The sequence below is a fragment of the Passer domesticus genome, chromosome 22, assembly GCF_036417665.1.
Source record: "Passer domesticus isolate bPasDom1 chromosome 22, bPasDom1.hap1, whole genome shotgun sequence".
NCBI classification, from domain to species: domain Eukaryota; kingdom Metazoa; phylum Chordata; class Aves; order Passeriformes; family Passeridae; genus Passer; species Passer domesticus.
This window is the reverse complement of record NC_087495.1, coordinates 3880654-3899430: the sequence shown is the minus strand read 5'-3', so window position 1 is coordinate 3899430 and position 18777 is coordinate 3880654. Positions and strand designations below refer to the sequence as shown.

The 18777-nt window shown below is 41.9% G+C and overlaps 1 long non-coding RNA gene across 2 annotated transcripts; it reads left to right on the top strand.

Annotated features, from left to right (window-relative positions):
- The first annotated feature begins 13402 nt into the window (after positions 1-13402).
- LOC135285290 (uncharacterized) lies at positions 13403-17711 on the top strand. 2 transcript variants are annotated; one of them, XR_010350229.1, is made up of 4 exons: positions 13403-13486; positions 15374-15443; positions 16027-16088; positions 17638-17711. It is a non-coding gene; the product is annotated as an uncharacterized LOC135285290 (long non-coding RNA). The 2 variants fall into 2 exon arrangements; XR_010350228.1 differs by lacking the exon at positions 13403-13486 and having other exon boundaries at positions 13861-15443.
- Positions 17712-18777: the final 1066 nt, after the last annotated feature.

Below are 18777 nucleotides of genomic sequence, written 5' to 3'. Positions count from 1 at the left end.
ATTATTGTTGGACAGAGCCTTAAAGCTTTAGTCCAAGGTTGTAGTTAGATCAAACAGGCAGTGCCCTGTGACACTTGTGCCAGCCTTTTCCTAGAGCTGGTGTGGCATGGCTGTGAGCTGGCAGAGCTGCCCATTACTGTTGAACCTGTGTGCTGGGAAACAAAAGCACAGGGTGGATGGAATTTGTGTTCTTGTGCACCTCTTGTATATCCCTGCAGTTCTTGCTTTTGAGCTTGTGCAGTGGTGTGAGAATGTGTAACACAGCCGTGTATGGGTGTAGGTGCCAGCCTGGTCAGGGAGAGAAAAACAGCAATTTCTCACAGTGGCTTGTGAGACTTTTTGAGGAGTTGTAAGAATCTGATAACTTGTTAGGACACACAATCTGCAGGTGATGTTTTTTCCACTTTGTCTTTGTTTTTCTCAGACAGTGTATGAGAAAGATGGTTTTATTTAAATATGTTTTTATTTCAAGATGGTTTTATTTAACTAACCAATCAAGCAGAATGTATGGTATCAGTCTATATAAGCTGAAGAATCCTGTGTATTAAACCTTCTTTTTTTCCTCTTGCAATTCAATCTCTGCTCTGTTGTTGTGTCATTCCTGGCTCGTGTGGGCACAGAGCTGACGATGGGCAGTGCAGAGTGAGCCATCAGGTGCCGTTCTCAGGTGAAGGTGAGGGCAGCGTGGGTGAGCAGGCTGTGCTGCAGACTCGTGGGGAGAGCAGACCCAGCCAGTCCTGGTCTCTAGCACCGCACTGTGGTGTGCAGGACTCAGCATGTCAGAGCTGCTCCTTCCTGCTTATTCATTGTCAGCCCAATGCTTTGGGCTATTGCTTGCTGCAAACCACAAATGCTAAGAGACAGCTCTTCTAGAATCTGTTTCATGTCTGAAGAGCTGATTGACAAGATGGTTGGTATTTTCTGTGTCACGATGTGTACTCTAGCTCATATTGCTTATTTTCAGTTCAGTCTGCCTTGAGTTGCAAGCACACCTATTGAGAGTATGAAGGTACATTTCAAAGGCATGCCTAATCTCTCAATAGAGCTGTAATTGTAGAAGCTGCTTTTTAAAACAGGCATTCTCTGGCAATTCATGCCAAAAATGTAACCAGAGTTGGCTATTATACTGTTAAACACCAGGGTTTCTTAATCAATCTGGTCACAGTTTACTGCCATCATGCTGTTGTTACTAAAGATAAGTAAAAGCACATTATGTACAGTAGTGTTGTAGTATGATCCTAGATTCCACAAACTTCAGAATTTGGAGCACTGCATTCTACCTCTGGCTCCTAACCATCTTTTTGCAATCTGAAAAATTCATTCGAAAGTAGTTTTACTCTGATTTCATCACAACAGGGGTGAATGGCCCCTTGATGATTTCTGACAGATCAATAAAGCTTTGCCTTCCTGCTGATGGGAAATAATCCCCATATGAAACCAAGGACAGAATGTGTTTTGTAGATGTGCCCATGCCCTTCTGGCCTTTTCTGGGAATGCATGAATAATAAAATTAACTTCTCAGCATGCAGCATAGCCATGATTGTGGAACAGCCTTTCATTTCCAGATTCCACCTACATGCTATCATGAGCCACTTGGTAAAAAGAAGGGGCATTAAAGACTGGACAGGAATAAAACTCTAGGAAAAATGAAGTTTACTTTCACTTGCTTAGAGTGTGCACTGCAGTATATGACTGTAGCATACATATAGAAATTATATCCTGTTTGGGCGATGTTTATTTTAGTAGCTGAATTTGGTATCCAGAAAGAGATTTAACACTGATATGCCTTTATTAGTGCTCAATTAAGTTTTTAAAGGGGAAAAATCAACCCAGAGAAAAAACAAGCTAAGGTGCCTGGAAGACCTTTACAGATCTCAGTCTCTTGGCTAACACAGGATTTAAACAGCAGCACCCACAGTGGTTTTTAGAACAAACCAGTGTATGATGGTATATACCAACACAGGTGTTTTAAAATGTTTCATTGTATCCATTCTTAGGTGTTACCAAATGGTGGATAATATTAATCTTTGTAATCAATAGTTTTGAGTATTTATGCTTGTAATCATAACAGTGTGGGGGTTTATTTGCTGTCACAACATCAGCTAACTGTTGTTTGCATTCAGTTGTGTGGCAATAGGCTGGTGGAAATATGTCCACCATGTATGTGTAAAAGTAAATATGGCTGGTGAAACTGTGTATGTTTGTCCTCATACCCTGAGCCTCACCTCTCTCCTTCTTACAGTATCTTTTTAATCAGCTGACAACAGAGTTTGTGTCATAAAGCAATCAGTCTCAGAAATAGTTTTGGTCTTGTAGGAATCCTGACAAAAGTCTGTGGTGTCCACACAGATGGTATGGAAAACGAGTCACTTGCTGGTTCTGCTGCTAGACTCACCCCCATAGAGGAACAGTTCTGTAACTTTTAAATAATTGTTTGTGAATCATGTGGAGGGTGTAAAGGGAGATTTATGGCACTCATTTTCATGCCAGTGCTTTTCCCTGACTCTAATAGGAGTTCAGTGAATGGTAGTCAAAGGAGAAGAGCACTTTGATCAACAGCTGCAGGAGCACTGGGGTCTCACAGAGAGTAGAAGTGGCACAAACATGACATTTCTTTGCTCTCTATTTCTTGTTGGATTTTTTTGGCTTTGTGTTACTTTTTCATGTCAGTATTCCTTCCCTTAATCATTGGACTGTTATTCACATCTTGATTACTACACTTTGTCCATGGTTTTACCTTGTAAGGCTTGTACACTCTCTTATGTCTCAACAGCAGTCTCAGCACAACAGAGTTGAGGCTGCACACCCAGGCTTTGGATCACAGCCTAAATCACTTTGCTGAGTCTCACAGAAAGCTCAAGTGGTGTCCCCACCATCCTCTTCATTTTAATGGGGTCTGTGCTGTGGGATGAGCAGGAGACCTCTGTGCTCTACAGAGGTGAGGTTTCTTCAGGCTCTTTGCAAAATATATTTGATGTTTGTTCTGTGCTGCTGCTCCTCTGTGCTCTGAAATTTCCCTTCTGAGAAGGTTCAAAAGATGAGGGGCAGTGTCCTAACAGGGCACAGCTCATTTCTGTCTCTGACGTTCTACTCTGCCCACTTGTTTGCATGGGAGCATGAGCCACTGCCCTTTATTTGGTGTCATCAAACTGTAATGATTCAGCTCTGAGAAGCTGGATTTACAGTCAGCCAAATGAAACACACAAGTACATGTAAGTTTGTAAAGCCGAGGGCTTGTCCTTGTGGTTTTTAGAATAAAATATGCTGGTATGTTCTAAAAGCCACCGTGGGTGTTGCTGTTTAAACTCTGTGTTAGCCAAGAGACTGAGATACATGGAATTCTTGAGTAATATGGCAGATACCCACTGTTACAAGAAATCCCACTGACAAACTTTTTATTGTGTCATGGTCTTTTCTGAGTAATTGTGAAAAAAATGAAATCTCTTTCACTTTGTACATGATCTAATGAGCAAAATTCTAATTCTGCTTGCATTATTTCTGTGACCTGAGGTCAGTACTTCTTTTACATAATATGAATTTATGAATGCAGTACTGTAATAGCCCTTTCACATCTCAGTTTCAAAATGTAGCATGAAGTGATTTGGTGGAATTAGAATGGAGTAATCTTGCAGTAATATTGTTAAAGAACTCTGTATCATATTACCCATTTGCAAGTTTACAGTGGTGATGTTTCAGTCTTCAAACATAGCTTAAAATACTGTTTGACTAGGATAGAATGTGATATAAGATAGTTTGTATAGGAAACTACTTTCTTTGCTAATGTAATAGTATTGACTTGGGAGAGAAAATTCTGCTTACTTGACAAAATATATCCATAGACATACATGAACTTGAAGACTTCTGATCACTTTGAAGTGAAGAGCCTGGTCTGGCTGATCAGGCCTGATCTGTAAAAACCTGATTTTTGCCTGTCTCCTAGAGAAGTCAGGACTCTACTGCTATGGGTTGCTGGGAATGATAAAGTTCTTATCCAGTGGTGAGGACAGTACTTGCAGCCAGAATATCTGACCCAGGAATGTTCCCATCACCTTTATGAGGAAGAGTTTTGAGTCTTGTCCAGGAATTTTCTGTGCATCACTGACATATGTGGCTGTTTATAGACTGACCATTTTAAAGAAATCTGCGTTCTCCAGTCAGATCCTGATGCCACCTTAGGTCAATGAGGGACTTTTTAGCTTCTTTAATGAGAAGAAGCTTCTTTTTTAACTTCTTTAATCTGGGAATCAGATACATGCTTGCCATCTCAGAAGGGAGCACAGGTTACTCACCAGTTTGAATGGGGCTCACATGCTTTTAACCAGCTATGGAACAAGTACTGCTTAATTTGTGTAGGCAGCTCCAAAGGTGGAAGGTTTGGCTAATTCACCGCTGCTCAGTCAGCTGTGGTTGTGATTTTTGTTGTCCACTGTCATCTCCAAACCCCTCCCTGCACTCCCAGGTTGGGATTCCCCAGTGTATGCTGGAAATGAGATTGTGTCTTTGAGGTTATGAGATCTCCCAGACTCTGCAGGCACAGCAGTCTCTTCAGGTCCTAGGGTATTGTTTAATCTGTGAACAGCATATTTAGCTCAGGAAGAAACAAAGCAGGGAGGACTTGCCTGTTCAAATACAGAGTTGTGATCTGGAGCTGGTTATCTCGGTTTCCTCGGCAGCCAGTGGAAAGGGGCAGGTGTTGCTGAGATGTGACTCATCCCATCCAAAGCAGTGTCCCAACAACCATCTGACCACTCAGACCATCACAAACAGTGTAGTACAAGTTTCATCAGAGCAAGACTTATTCGTGCCAGGAATAAATAATCCACATTTCCTTTACAAGCTCAGAGCATCTTTGCTATTAGTTAAGAATTACATTATGCTTATTTTACCCATGCATATTTCGCTTCACAATAATGGTTTGATTACTTTTATGGTGGGTTTTCATAGTCTAATCTCTGTTCCTTATGTTAATTGAACTAATAAAGAAATATGCACAGGTTAAGGAAGATTTTTGGCTATTTATAATGGAATAGATGTCCAAGTGTCTGTCCACGTGCATTCATTCTTTATGTGAGTGTGAAACTGTAGGTTTGCCGTTCATAGCAAGTCAAGAATAACAGTCTCATTCCTGTTAAACAGTTGTTTTTATTTTACCCCTGTGCTGGCAAAAGCAGCTTCTGGAAGACTGAATTTGAATAGGGTCTCCACTACTTCAAGCAAGAGAAATTTTGTGTCACAGGAAACTGCGTGCTTATGGCTCTATCTCGTTTTCAAGTGTGCCAAAAAGGATGGCATTCATGGATAGACTCAAGAGATTAACCTTTCTCTGTTAGCCAGTCTTGGTGAGCAAATCCTGGAAATATTCCTCTTTCAGGACCTTTGCGGAATACTTTGACATCTAATGTTTCTTTTAGAATATGAAACCAGACTGGTAGAATTGCTAGAGTGTTAATTTACTACATGGTCTCCTGGAGGAAGAGGGAAAAAACTGGAAAGCAGAAGTCTCCCACTGGAATCTTGGCTTGAGGTGAATAGATGAATGACAAAATCTTTGTTCTGCAGTAGGGCCTGTCTGACCTTTCCTTTCCTGTTGAGTTGTGAAACAACAAAGTAAACATTTAACTGAATGTGGCAGCCCGAGACAATTGGCCCTATTGTAGGAGGAAGCCAGTCCCTTTACTCTGCATAAATTCTCTTTGCTGGCAATGCTAATAGAGCTGCAGTGGAAGAAAGCCAGGCCTTTCTTTGGGCAAGACCCAAGTTTAAACAGAAATACAAGTAGTGTGTGACTTGGTCCCTGAAAGTACCCTGGATGCAGCAGAGCTGCTGAGGATCACCCATGGTCAGAAGACTCTCAAAAGTATTTTGTTTGTAGCATAGGAAATCAGTTTGCAATACTGAAGTTTTCAAAGTCCTGCTATGAGGCTTGTTGGGAGTGGTTGGATGTGATTTCTTTACTAATAGAACAATGCCAGGATGGAATTGCTGAGATGTATTCCTTGTACAAAAAGGAATAATCTCCAAACTGCTTTCCTCGATTTCATGGCACTGTCATGACACTGCAATCCCAGCTGGTGTGAGCCTGAATAAACCCATGAGTTCTAGAATGCTATAAATGTACCTGAGCTTAATGTTCATCCAACTCACATGTATGTAGTCTGTTCCCTTCTTCCAGGCTTAACAGTTCATACCAGCCTTCATCTGTGCCTTGTGATGATTTGTCCCAAGGCTGGAGTCTGCATAACCTCCTGAGGAAGCCCCTGCTAATACTCACTACCCTGCACTACCCCTACAAGCTTCCTAGGACATGTCTTGGGGATTTATTGAAATTTTAGGGCCAGTAGACCTGGCCCAGTTCTCACATCTTCTGTTTTGTGGACCTCCATTTGAGTGAGGATGGACTTCAACAGCTGGACTTGTTGGATTGTAACTCAATTAAGGATTTTTTTAGGTATTTTAAAGTGGGCAGTGCACAACTATTACAGTGTAGAGAAACCTGTTCTCCTCTGTGGGTTAAAATGGACCACAATGTTGTTTAAAGAGAAAAGGAGTCTAAACAGCTGAACTTTTGAGATGTCCAATATTTAGCAGTTAATGTTACAGCCTAAGGCTTGCTGAAAGCACAGACAGGGCAAAAGCACTCCTTTGTGGTTTTCTCCTCTCTAGCAAGGTGATTAATTGCTGAAGTACAATATTGATCAGGACTGGGCATGGAAACACCATCTTGCCTTTGCTTGTGTGGAAGAAGGATTGTGGGGAAAGTTGGTATTGTCAATTAGTGCCTAAATACTGCACCTTACAATCTTTCCTGCCTGATTGCTCTATTTTTGAGTAACTATCCTTAAACTGAGAGTGCTTTACAAAGTCAGGGAAAAAAAAAAAAGAAACTAGTGAATTTGCTTTAGAGGCTATAATGTAGAAGAGGAGTCATCTCACAGGGAGATAGTGAAAAAATCTCATATTTTTGTGTCCTTGGGGAAGGAAGGAGGCTCTTGGCTGTTCTTGCTAGGGGTCACCTGAGTGCAGTGTGGCATTGTCTATCTGTGTGTGACCCCTCTGTGTGTTCAGCACTGCAACTCATGTTCAGTGGTATTGCTCTTTCTCTGACTCTTTCAGGGAGATAATCTCTCTGCTTTAGACTTTCATCCCCAGAAGATTATTTTAACTTGTCCAAATGTAACGGAAGACTGTGCAGATGGGATGTTTAAAAGCTATTGTTCCTCTGCTTCCCTCGTGGGAAGGGTTCTTGGTGTCCTGTTGGCAAGCAAAACGCGCTCCTCTTTTTTATAGAAGCAAAATTTATGATTCTTCTGGCCTGTTTAAATTCACTCTGTCTTTCTGGAGTTCATCCAACCCGAAGTTTTCAGACTTGAAACAAAACACAGGCATTGGTTTATTTAGCTCTATCTCAAATATGGAAGTTTAAAGCTGTTTTTTGTTTGTTTGATTTTAAATAATGTTTTGCTTCCCTAAATAAGGAGGTTTATAGGACTGACTCTGGGGCTTTTTTTTTTTTAAAGCATTAAAAAAACTACTTGTAAACTGTCAGGATCTAAGATAGAATATATATGTAGATATGAACAAAAAGTCTTTCCTTTAAGAAAAGGATTTAATTCACTATTTCTAACGGCAAGGTATTGAAAAAATGAGGATGACTTGTCACTAGTGCTTCTTCCTGTGGGGTGATTGTACAGTCATTTGAAATTTATCAATTCTGTCTGGGTTTCTTCCTGAGGATTTTATCCAGCTCACACTTGCTCTTTGCCTCCAGAAGTGACTGTGTAAAACTTTAGGTGTCTGTGGTGTCAGATCACAGCAGAGTATCCCATTAGTCTTCTCCAGATTTAAATTCTAATTATTTTCTTTTTCAAGATCCACCTGTCCAACAAGTTTTGTTGCTTAAAAAAAAGTCAGCTCTGTAGAGGTTTGACGTGTGTGTAGCTTTTCAAAGAAAGCTTTTGGAATCTCAAAACACTGAGGCAGACAAGAGGCAGGTAAAGGTCTCACCTGCACAGAGTTGCTACAGGGAGGGGGATTTGGGTCAGAACTGTGTAGAGGTGGGAAGGAAATGGCAGAGGGTCTGTCCTCTCCTGCAGCTCTTCTGGAGAGGACAGAGGGGATGTACAAACCCAGAAATTTCAGGATCATTTTTCACTCCTGCCTTTTTCCCAGTTTTCAGCAATTCAGCCATCTGTGTGTGTATTCAGCTTCCCTCCAGAAACAGCTGCTCTCTGCTGCCCTGAGGAGCTCTGCTCTGCTTTTTGTGGAACTCTGAACAAAGCCATTGCTTTGTTCTGTCTCCCGCAGTTGTAAAAAAGAATAGTAATTTTAACACCCTGCAAGAGGTTTATGCAAGCCTAAAAAATGCCTTATGGACAAGAGTACTGTGCTGTTATTTCTTCAGCTGGTTTAAACTGTAATAAACTTTTCACAGCAGCTGCAGTCACACAGGCTCAGGATAGACAGTATTGATCACACTGGATGTAATTAGAATTAAAACCAGATACAGACTCCAGGTCCATAACTGTTACTTTGAGGGAAACCCTGAGATTTTGGGAGTGGGCTTTATACTCTTTTTTTTCCTCTCCAAAGGTGTACATATGTGTCAATGCTACCTGAATTTTCATGGAAGGAAATAATAGGATACTAAGGGAAAAAAAAGAAGGGGGTTAGTTTCATGTTTCTCTTGTTAACAGGAGGAGATTTTTGCTAGAAATGAGAACTCAGGTTGTGTGAAGTGAATTTTTTTCCTCAGCAAGTACTATTGCTTTGAATAAAAATTTCTGTGTTATCAGACCTCCTATTTAACATCTCTGTATGTCCTAATATTTACGTAATAAATAACCATTAAAATGTAATAGTTCTCTTTAATTCCTCTGGTAAGAGCATTTCTTGGGAAAATAAGATTAATGACAAAGTAAGGTACTTGAGTGTCAGAATTTTGTGTCTCTTGTTTCTCAACACTGCCTTTTAGATGGGTGTTTCAGTATTTGGTGAGGGTGAATACAATCCCATCTATGAAAATTTCTGGCAAATTAAGAAGAAATGTAGTCTTAGATATTCTTATTTTCATATACAGTTTGGAAGACAGGGAGCTGTTGCGCAAGAATGCTCTGAATCAAACTTTGTCAGGTTTGTCTCTCCACACTTTTAGTCAGCTGGTTTGTGAGCAGGTGTGGTGGCTGCTGTGTAATTACACAGGAGTCTGCTGTGACAGGAAGTGGAGAAGGGTTTTATTGCCAGGAGCTGAGGACAGCAGAGAACTGTAAATCAGGCAGGACCTGCAAAATCCGTTTAAACTTGGGTCCCACTAATTCAGCTACTCCCAGAGCTCCTTTCTCTGATGGGTCAGCAAATTCTGTTCTCTATGAAAATGCCAGCACGAAAGCTGCATGGTGAGTATTCAGTATTTCATCCTGGGTCCAAAGAGCATCCTTTTCCTGCAAGGACACATCAGGTAGAAGTCAGTTTACAAAATCAAAATGACACAAGTGTAGCATTAGCAGGACAAAATTAGGTGGTCAGGAGAGATGCCCACTTTCAGTACATGCCCCTCTCTCTGTAGCAAAAAAGAAGATAAAATTAGAAATAACATGTGGTTAATGAGCTTCATGAGTTCTGTTTGCAAACACACACATAGAAGTAACAAGAGTTTGTCTCAGGGTCACATCCAGTTGTGCCACTTTGAATGACATTCATTCACGTTCATTTGGCTCCAAATAATATAGTTTGATTCATGTTCATCCCCAGTGCAAAATACTCGTGTTATTTCCATATAAAATTGATGGCAACAAAGTGACACTGCAGTCAGCAGATCCCTTCTCATTCTTGCCCCAGCATTTGACTGGCATTCTTACTGGATATGCAGTGTGTGTTAATTAGCATTAGCTTTTTAAAATATATGTAATATATTGTCTCCCAGACAGAAAAACACAAATTGTTTCTCAGAAACCCAGTAATCAATTATTTGATTATTTTTGTGTAGGACAAGTAGTCTTTTATTAGGATTATATGCTCATACTTCATTGAATGTGCAGATTTAATCTATTTTATGATTAAACCCACAAATCCCATTTAATAGTGGATGTCTAACAGTAAGTAGCTATGCCATTTTATGGCTAATATCCAACATGAGAGTTAATAGTAAGGCACATTTGTACCTGTTCCACAGTGAAGACTAACTTGAATATTGCCTGTAAGGCAGGAATCACTCACTCTGTGGGGAACATGGCTAAACATTGTTGGAATGGAAAAGTTGTTTTGCAGTGATTTTGCTAATTATTGGTTAATTTATCTGCTTAGTTTCAGAATAGGTCTCTTCAGACTAAAATGTCCATGTAAAACATTTATTGCAAATTCCTGATGGTCAGTTCTGGTCCTTTTATGTTACAATATTTCTTTGTTGCAAATAATATGTGTGCTTGGTTTGAAATGGCATTTCAGTGATTTATTTGCTGGTTCTTATTACCAAATATAACTCCACATTAGCATAACTTTTGAGTTACACAGTTTATTTGTATTTTTGGGATCAGAAAATCTTGAGAGGCTTTTTTTTTGTTGTTGTGCTGGTTGGTTTGATTGTGTCTTCTGTGGATCCTGTCCCCCTGAGTGTGCTGACACAGTTTCAGCAGTTTATCCATTGGATGTTGCAAATAGGGCAGAAGGTGAAGCACTGAGGTGTTCTGTAAATTCTGAGTGACATGGTGGAAATCAACGTGGCTGAGTAAAAACCTGTTATCCAGCTTGTGAAAGCATGAGTCACATGGGACCTGAAGGAGGGTTTGCTGCACTGGGATTATTCTCCAGTGAGTATTGTGCATATTGTCCAGTTTGCAAAGCTCAGGAGGCAGCAGTGGCAGAAGCCAGAGGCTCTGTCAGCTATCCAGGGAACTGAGGTGTTAGCAGTTGAGTGGTACATATTATATTTATGTAGAATATGTTCTGCTCCCAACAGTGGCAGTGATTTGGAGCCATATTTGATGGTTTAACTAATACTCGAAAGTGGAAACACAATACAAGTTTTAGAGATTAATTCAACATACCCAAATCCCCAAAACCTTCTGCACAAAACCAAACAAACCAAGCACTTTAGTATGAAATATTAATGCTGTGACCGTAGTATGAAAATAAACAGTTAGTAGAAAAATAAACAGTTACCACATTTGCTGATATATTAGAAACATAGCAGTAGCAATAGACAACTGGTTATGAGCAGCTAAATTTATTACATTTTTTGGTGTCTTAGTCTTTTGGTTTTGGAGATGAAGGGTTTCCTCTTCTGGGAGGGAAGCCACAGGGCTATCTGTTTCTCTGTTTTACAAACATGTTCCTTTTATTCTTCAGGCAAATACAGTAATACCAACTCTGCTGGATGGTTTTAAATTGACATAGGGTTTCCAGAGCAAGACAAAAATGTATGTGGTGTCTGGATTCAGTCCAAAGCATCTTTACTTCTGAACTGGCTTAGGCCAGAGAGACAGGATGTTCCACAGAGCAAAAACCATGTGATTAAAGAACATGAACAAACACAGAGTATATTATTAACAAAACACCAGACTGCATTTCATGTTGGGTTTTCTGGCTGGTGACCCATGGAGTTGACTCAAAAAGTTAACAGAGAGACAAAGGTCCAGTCTGTTCTAACATAACTAATAATCACAAAAGATTCTCTGAAGCCTTCTCTCCTGTCTTAAAGAGCAGTTCACACAGGTCCTGACAGGGGTATAAATGCATCCCAGTGAGACTCTGTGCTCAGAAATATGTCCTGAGAGAGTGTTACAGCATCTGCTGCAGAAGGGTTTTATCTTGATTCACCATTCTGTATGTGTCTAGAAATTAGGCTCCCTCTTGCCTCCAGGCTCATCCTGCTGTCAACAGTATCTTCATTTCTCCCTTGTGTTCTGACTCACACGCCTGTCAGTGCCATCCTGTCTGTCCTACTTTGTGGCCTCTTCCATTTTCAGGATGTGGCTGAATCCTCCACATCCTGATCAGCAGCTGTCTAGGCCACGATCTGTGTGGGCAGGCTTTGAGTCACTCTGTTTTGTGGTGAGGATGCATGTAATTGAGGCATGAGGTGAAGGGTGTATGGTGTTTGAAGACTTGTGGGGCGCTTGAATAGCAGCTGACAAAAAATTTTGATCATAAGCAGGTAGATAAGATGGAGTAGTCTTGGCTGGTCATGTCTGCCCTTACAGAAGATAATTGAAATAAAATTAATATTTTTTGCAGTTGTTGATAGAGTTGGGAGGTTTTGCTCCTTAGCATCTGCATGCCTTTGACCCCAGAACCTGGAGAGATCCATGATTCTTCGCAGTGTGTTTCACTTGCTGTATTTTCCTGAAGAATCAAATAAACCTGTTTATAAGAAGTAGAAACAGATAGCCCAGAGGAAGCCTGGGCTAGAGGAAACCTTCATTCTCCCAAAGTTTCTTCAGGAAATTCAGTCAGTGTTGGAGTGGCTGTCTCCCATCCTGTCCACACTGGTGTCTTTTCCTGGGAGGCTGCAGCTCTGCTCTCCTCTGCTAGCAAAGGGCTGAGGTGCCAATGAGTGTGTATGAATCCTGGTGGTGTTTTACCAGACCTGCCTTCTGCTGCCTGGGAAAGGCCACATCAGGCCCATTTCCATTCACTTTTCACAGAAGGTTACTTTATTACCAATGCATTTATGTATTTGGGGTCTTCCTTCCGAGGTTACACAAACACTATAATTATTTCCATTGGTATTTAACACTTTTAACCAAATGCAGAGCTGTAGCTGCAGTTTAATTCCTCTTTAGCGTTCCAGGCACAATATATTAAACATGCATTTTAGCCGGGGGGAAAGGAGCTGTGGAAGCGGTGGGTGTCAGATCCCTGGCAGGCAAGGCTGCTGTGGAAGATGACAGCGTTCCCTGCAGTGCCCAGAGCATCACCGAGGAGCTCTCTCCTCCCTCGCAGAGAGGACAGCTGCCTTCCCACCCCATCCCCGCTGTTAGTCAGCAGATGCCCTCCGCTTTTCCGGATCCAGAGCAGAAGATATTGTTAAAGCGCTTCCTCGCTCTGCTTTGTTAAGTAATTCTTGGTTGTTAATGCTGAAAGGGAGATTTTCCCGGGGCGCTCCGGGCAGGAGATGGCTTTGAAAGCAAGGAGCGCTCTGTGGAGCAGCACGTCCCAGGGCTCCGGGGCTGGCCCGGGGTGCGAGCCTGAGTCACGAAGCCGCGGAACCGGGAGGGCCGGGCCGGCAGCGCCGCCGCTGCCTGAGTCACCCCGGCCCAGCGGGGCAGCGGGGGCCGCTGCAGCCTGCAGGGAGCGATCCCTGCCGGCGGCACTCGGGGATCGTTCCCCGAGTGTGGGGAGCGGGGGCCTGCCTCCGGCAGCCGCGGGGCCAGCGATGGGGGGACCCCTGCGCTGAGGAGGCCGCGCCTCGAGTGCCGGGTCCGGGTCTGGGCTCACAATCCAGGGCGGTGTTGAGGGGCTGGAGCGTGTCCAGAGAAGGGCAACAAGGCTGGTGAGGGGTCTGGGACACAAGTCCTGTGAGGAGAGGCTGAGGGAGCTGGGGTGGTTGAGCCTGGAGTGGAGGAGGCTCAGCACAGCCCTCATCGCTCCTGACAGAGCTGGGTGGTGGAGCCTGGAGGAGGCTCAGCACAGCCCTCATTGCTCCCCACAGAGCTGGGGTGGTTTATTTTGGAGATCAGGAGGCTCAGCACAGCCCTCATCGCTCCCCACAGAGCTGGGGTGGTTTATTTTGGAGATCAGGAGGCTCAGCACAGCCCTCATCGCTCCCCACAGAGCTGGGGTTATTTATCCTGGAGAGCAGGAGGCTCAGGGCAGCCCTCATTTCTCCCCACAGAGCTGGGGTTGTTGAGCCTGGAGAGAAGGAGGCTCAGGACAGCCCTCATTTCTCCCCACAGAGCTGGGGTTATTTATCCTGGAGAGGAGGAGGCCCAGCACAGCTCTCATCGCTCCCCACAGCTCCCTGCCAGGAGGGTGCAGCCAGGGGGGATCAGGAACAAGAGGACACAGCCTTAAGCTGCTCCAGGAGAGGTTTCGGCTGGACATTAGGAAGAAATTCCTCACAAAGGGTGGTCAGGTGTTGCAATGAGCTGCCCAGGGAAGTGGAGTCACCGTCCCTGGAGGTGTTTAGGAAAGACTGGATGTGGCACTCAGTGCCATGGCCTGGGTGCCAAGGTGGTGCTGGGTCATGGGTTGGACTTGACTCGAGGTCTTTTCCAATTGTCTCTGTGACTGTCTCTCTGAGAAGCTGTATTCAATTGCGGGTAATTGGTAGTGCTCTGGTTTCCCGTGGCTTTCTGCCTATTCATTTGTGTTGGGTCTGCACAACTGCTTTATAAACGTGGAAATGTGCTTGGGAGCTGATGAGCTTCCAATGCAAAATAAAACCTACAGTGCTTGTAGATCTCACACACTAGAACTGTAGGGCTTTCTGTGGAGCTCTGGTTCAGGTTTGCATGTAGTAGTGAAATTAAAACTTGGCACTACTTTCAGGCTCATTTAGAGAAATTGTCCCTAGGTAATGTAACAATTAAAGGACCAAATTATCCTTCAGTGCTTGCATTCTTCAAAAAAAGGCAAATATTTTAGAATCCTGTAGCAGTCAAGAGGTACCAGTGAAGTCAGCTGGCCTAGAAATTATTTCATGTGTCCTTGGTATGAAAATGCATTGAAGTTTCACAACAAAAAGGCAAACATAACTTACTGTGACCTGTTTTCTAGCCTTGGGACAAGATTAAATTTGAACTGGTGACAGGTATCAGAGTATTTGCTTAAGCAAACAGAGTAAAAGTTAAGTCTTTTGGAAGGTTCAGTCACCCATTTCTGCATGATTTGCATGATAAAATCTCAAAGAGTGGAATAGAAACACTTTTCATATGTAAAGTAACAATCATCAAGTTCTTCCAGAATGTTCTATCTTCCTACTGAAATGTTCTGCAGATTTTTCTGTAAGTTAGGTGGAGTAAAAAGGCAAATTTATCATCTTAAAGGCAGTTTTCTGATGGTATCCCAAACAGATTAAGCTACAATTGCATTTCCTTAATCCAAACATTTTGAAAGTAAAATTGCTTTTACTTGAAGTTCTGTCACTACTGATGCCACAATATTTTGTTTACTAGCAGAGCAGTTCTAGTCAGAGGCCACAAGTAACTTTTTTTTTTGGTCTTTTTGTCTCTCCTTGCAAATCCTCTCAATTTCCTAATGACAAACTTATTCCTGTTTTTTAATAAATTTTTCATGGTGTAGACTTAGAGTTATTTTTAGCTATTTCTTGGCTATTGTCCCCAAATACTTAAGAGAGGTCTTAGTCCTGGATTGTCCTGTTTGTACTTCTAAAGATTAGTTTTTTTCTCTGACCTCTGAAACGTCCTTATTTTTTCAGTGACTTGCAGATAATGAGCCTTGGCAATGAGATCTTCAGATGTCTCGTGGGGCTCCAGGATGCTGATTCAGTAATATCCCACTTTTAGTACTACTTTTTAAATGCCACTCTGAGTTTGTTTTAAGCTGTGACATGATATGCATCATCTCTTGCATTCCAAAAAAGCAATAACTCTGAGAAATACCTACCTTTTCCGTGTTACTGTTGGGAGATTTTACCCTATGAATGTCATAATGGACAATCTGATTATTACAGACATTTTCATAGGTGGATGCATTTGTTTTTATACTAATAGACTTTTGATTGTCTTTGTCTGCTGGAAAGTAGGTTGTTTTGGTTTGGGTTTCTTTTCTAGTTCCTCACTGCCTCTCCTGTTATCTGTTTCCCAAGCTGGTTACTTATAGTTGCTGCTATTTTAAGCTTCTTTCTGGCTTTCATTAATCTTGAATTTCCAAGATTGTCATTATGGCATTTGGGATAAATGTTTTCTAATTAAATTCACCTCTTTTGAACTGCCCTGATTTAAAGGATCTGCCTAAGAAAAGGCATATTCTAAATATAATGTCATTGCTAAAGATGCACCTTTTCCTGACACAGATATAGTCAGCAGCTCGAGGTTTGGCTACAAACCTACTTAGTTTCTTGTTTTTCAGGTCAAAGTAACATCCAGTCAGGCTTTGCATGGCATGAGGCAGAAACAGGATTTTCTAGCATGGTGAGTACTGGTAGAATCAACAGGCTGATGATTTCTAATGACCAGGAACTCAGGAGACACTGCATCCTAAACATGAGCAGAAGGGGGTCAGTAATCTGCCAAGTAAATTCTGTTTCACCCCTACATGTTTGAGAGGTGGCTTCAGGGAGGAATTTGGGAAAGGCTCGTTGTGGAATGAATTAATGTGAGCTCTCATGAGGATGGAAAGGAGCACTACCAGGGGGAAGTTCACAAATGGAGGTTGAAGGAGCTGTTTAAAATTATAATACGGGTAGGGATTTAATGATGATGATCATGAGAAGACCTTAAGGGATCATGTAGCAGAGGATGTTTTTCCCTTTAGTACTCACTGATTTCAATTGTAAGCTCTTCTCTCTGTCATTACTTTGTTCAATGTAAACTTTCCCAACTTCTTTTTATTTTTTCTTCCAGAGAAGACAGACCAGAAGTGTCTCTTTTACTAGGTTTTAGTTTGCTGTTTTTCCAGCCCATTGTCATTCTTTTTTTCCAGGAATAGCTAGGAAAGATCTTGCAAGGTCACAGAGTTCCTCTGTGTTATCTCCTTGGCCCAAGGCAGGATCTAATAACATTAACATGCTCTCAAGCATCCTGGCAGACAATCTTAAAAGTCTCCAGGAATACAGACTCTCCTATGTCCCTAAGCAATTTAAGATAATTTTTAATAGAAATTTTTGCCCACAAACATATAAATGAGAAACAATATCAACAAATAATCTAATATGATTCCATAAATTGTACAGGGGCACTCAGGTTTTGACATGAACAGCAGAGACACAGGTTTATGGACTTGACTGCTGTATTTATGAAAGAAGGAATGATTAAATCATGTGTAGTTTGCTGCAATAATGGTTCCAGGCATGTTTCTTGGAACCAAAGCTCTCTGAGGTGTGGTCTGCTGATGAGGAATTACATCCACAGGCCCTCAATCAGTCCCACTCTGCCCCAGGATGGTCAATAAGTGCCACTTTAGTGGCATCCTTTCCATCCTGGCTTCTTGGGTAAATAAAAACAATAGTGTAATGTTCAGTGATGCAGCAGGTGTTTCAAAGTCCTCCTCAAGGAGGAGATTACCTTATTGCTGCCTAAATTAGGCATATTTTGGAGTTTTAGAAATGCAAAATGTCCAAACTAGGTTTGAATTGGCTAAGAAAGTTTTGGATTTAAACCATGTTGGCAAGGCCTATGATACTGGCTTTACCAGAATTTTATGGTCTTTTGTTTGTCTGGTGCCTGTTTTGTCCCTAAAACACAAGGAGGAAGGAGCAGAGCAGGAGAGAAAATACAACTGGATGATGCATTTGGTTTGCTGTAGAGCAATCATTTACCTTTGCATTGCTTACTTGTCTGGGTTACCATGACCTGCAAGGGAACATTCCTCTTCCACAGCCAAGGCATTCAGGCAGATTTAATTGAGCAATTAAATTATCAGGTGATGGAAATAAAAAATCTCATCCACATAGGAGGGTTTAGCAATCTGGCTCCTTTCAGTTTCTGACTTACTATTATGTAATGTTGTGTTGCTACCCAGGTGCACTCTGTGCAGAACAAAGAGGGAAGCAGCTGTTTAAGCTTTAGAGGAGATGACTCTGTTGACTACTCCATGACTTCTGTCAGCCTACCACAGAAGAAGGTGACACTTGGGGTTTTTGAGGAGACACTGTGGTTGTGGACAGTCCATTTAACAGAACCTCCCTTCCCAACTCATCCTTTCTGTGTAGTGTCCCATCAGGAGTTTGTTGCAGTGGCTGAGATAACAAACACAATAAACCCTTTTTTTTTCCAGCTGGGTGTGTTGCACCTGTAAGTATCTGTGAAGGGGTGAGAAAAGTTAGACAGTGCTGGGGGGTTTATACAGAATTGCAAATGGAATCAAATTCCATTTGGAGAAGAGTAACAGAGATAATTATTGTCTTCATGAAGATCCATTTGGTGTGGCAAGTGGAGGCAATCTAAAAATGCATCTGTTTTCTGAGAATATTGATGTGACATTTGGCTTTGCCAGCTGTCCAGCTTGGTAATTCTGGGAGTGATACATGTAATAAAAGCACATCAGAATTCTAGATCCTGCTTCCTTTACAGAGCTACCAGTACACAGATTGTTGTTTTAACTACAAAATTGATAATTGTAAAAGCCACACTGGTCCACAGTGTCTACCTGTTTCTGCCCTTTTGAAATTCTCAAGGCAAGTTAATTCTGAGGAGAGATCCTGACTCAGTGTTGTCCATGCTTTAAAACTGAGGGAGAGACTAGCCCTGGTCATCTCTTCTGTTGAGGAAAATGTGTGCACAAAGTTCCCAAGACCAATATTATGTTAGGACTATGTGCTCCTCTATCTGAGAACTGGCTCTCTAGGCTTTATTTTCAGTATGATCCATGGAAGGTAAATGGTATGGCCTGACTGTGGTTCATGGATGAGATTTGGTGGCAATGTTTCTCTTTAGGCTTGAGAAGCTGTGCAAAAGCTGCAACAAGACACTTTTATCAAACCTGTTTATCTCCTATCCAACTTGCTCAGAGACAAAATAGTGACAAAAGTCTACTTGTATAAATACACTAATTTAATCTCTGTCCTTCAACTGTGAAATCTGATCCCTGGAACTCTCAGTGAAGACAGCTACTTGATACCTGCAATGTAAATGAGCCTATATTCTAGTATCTCTGGATGAT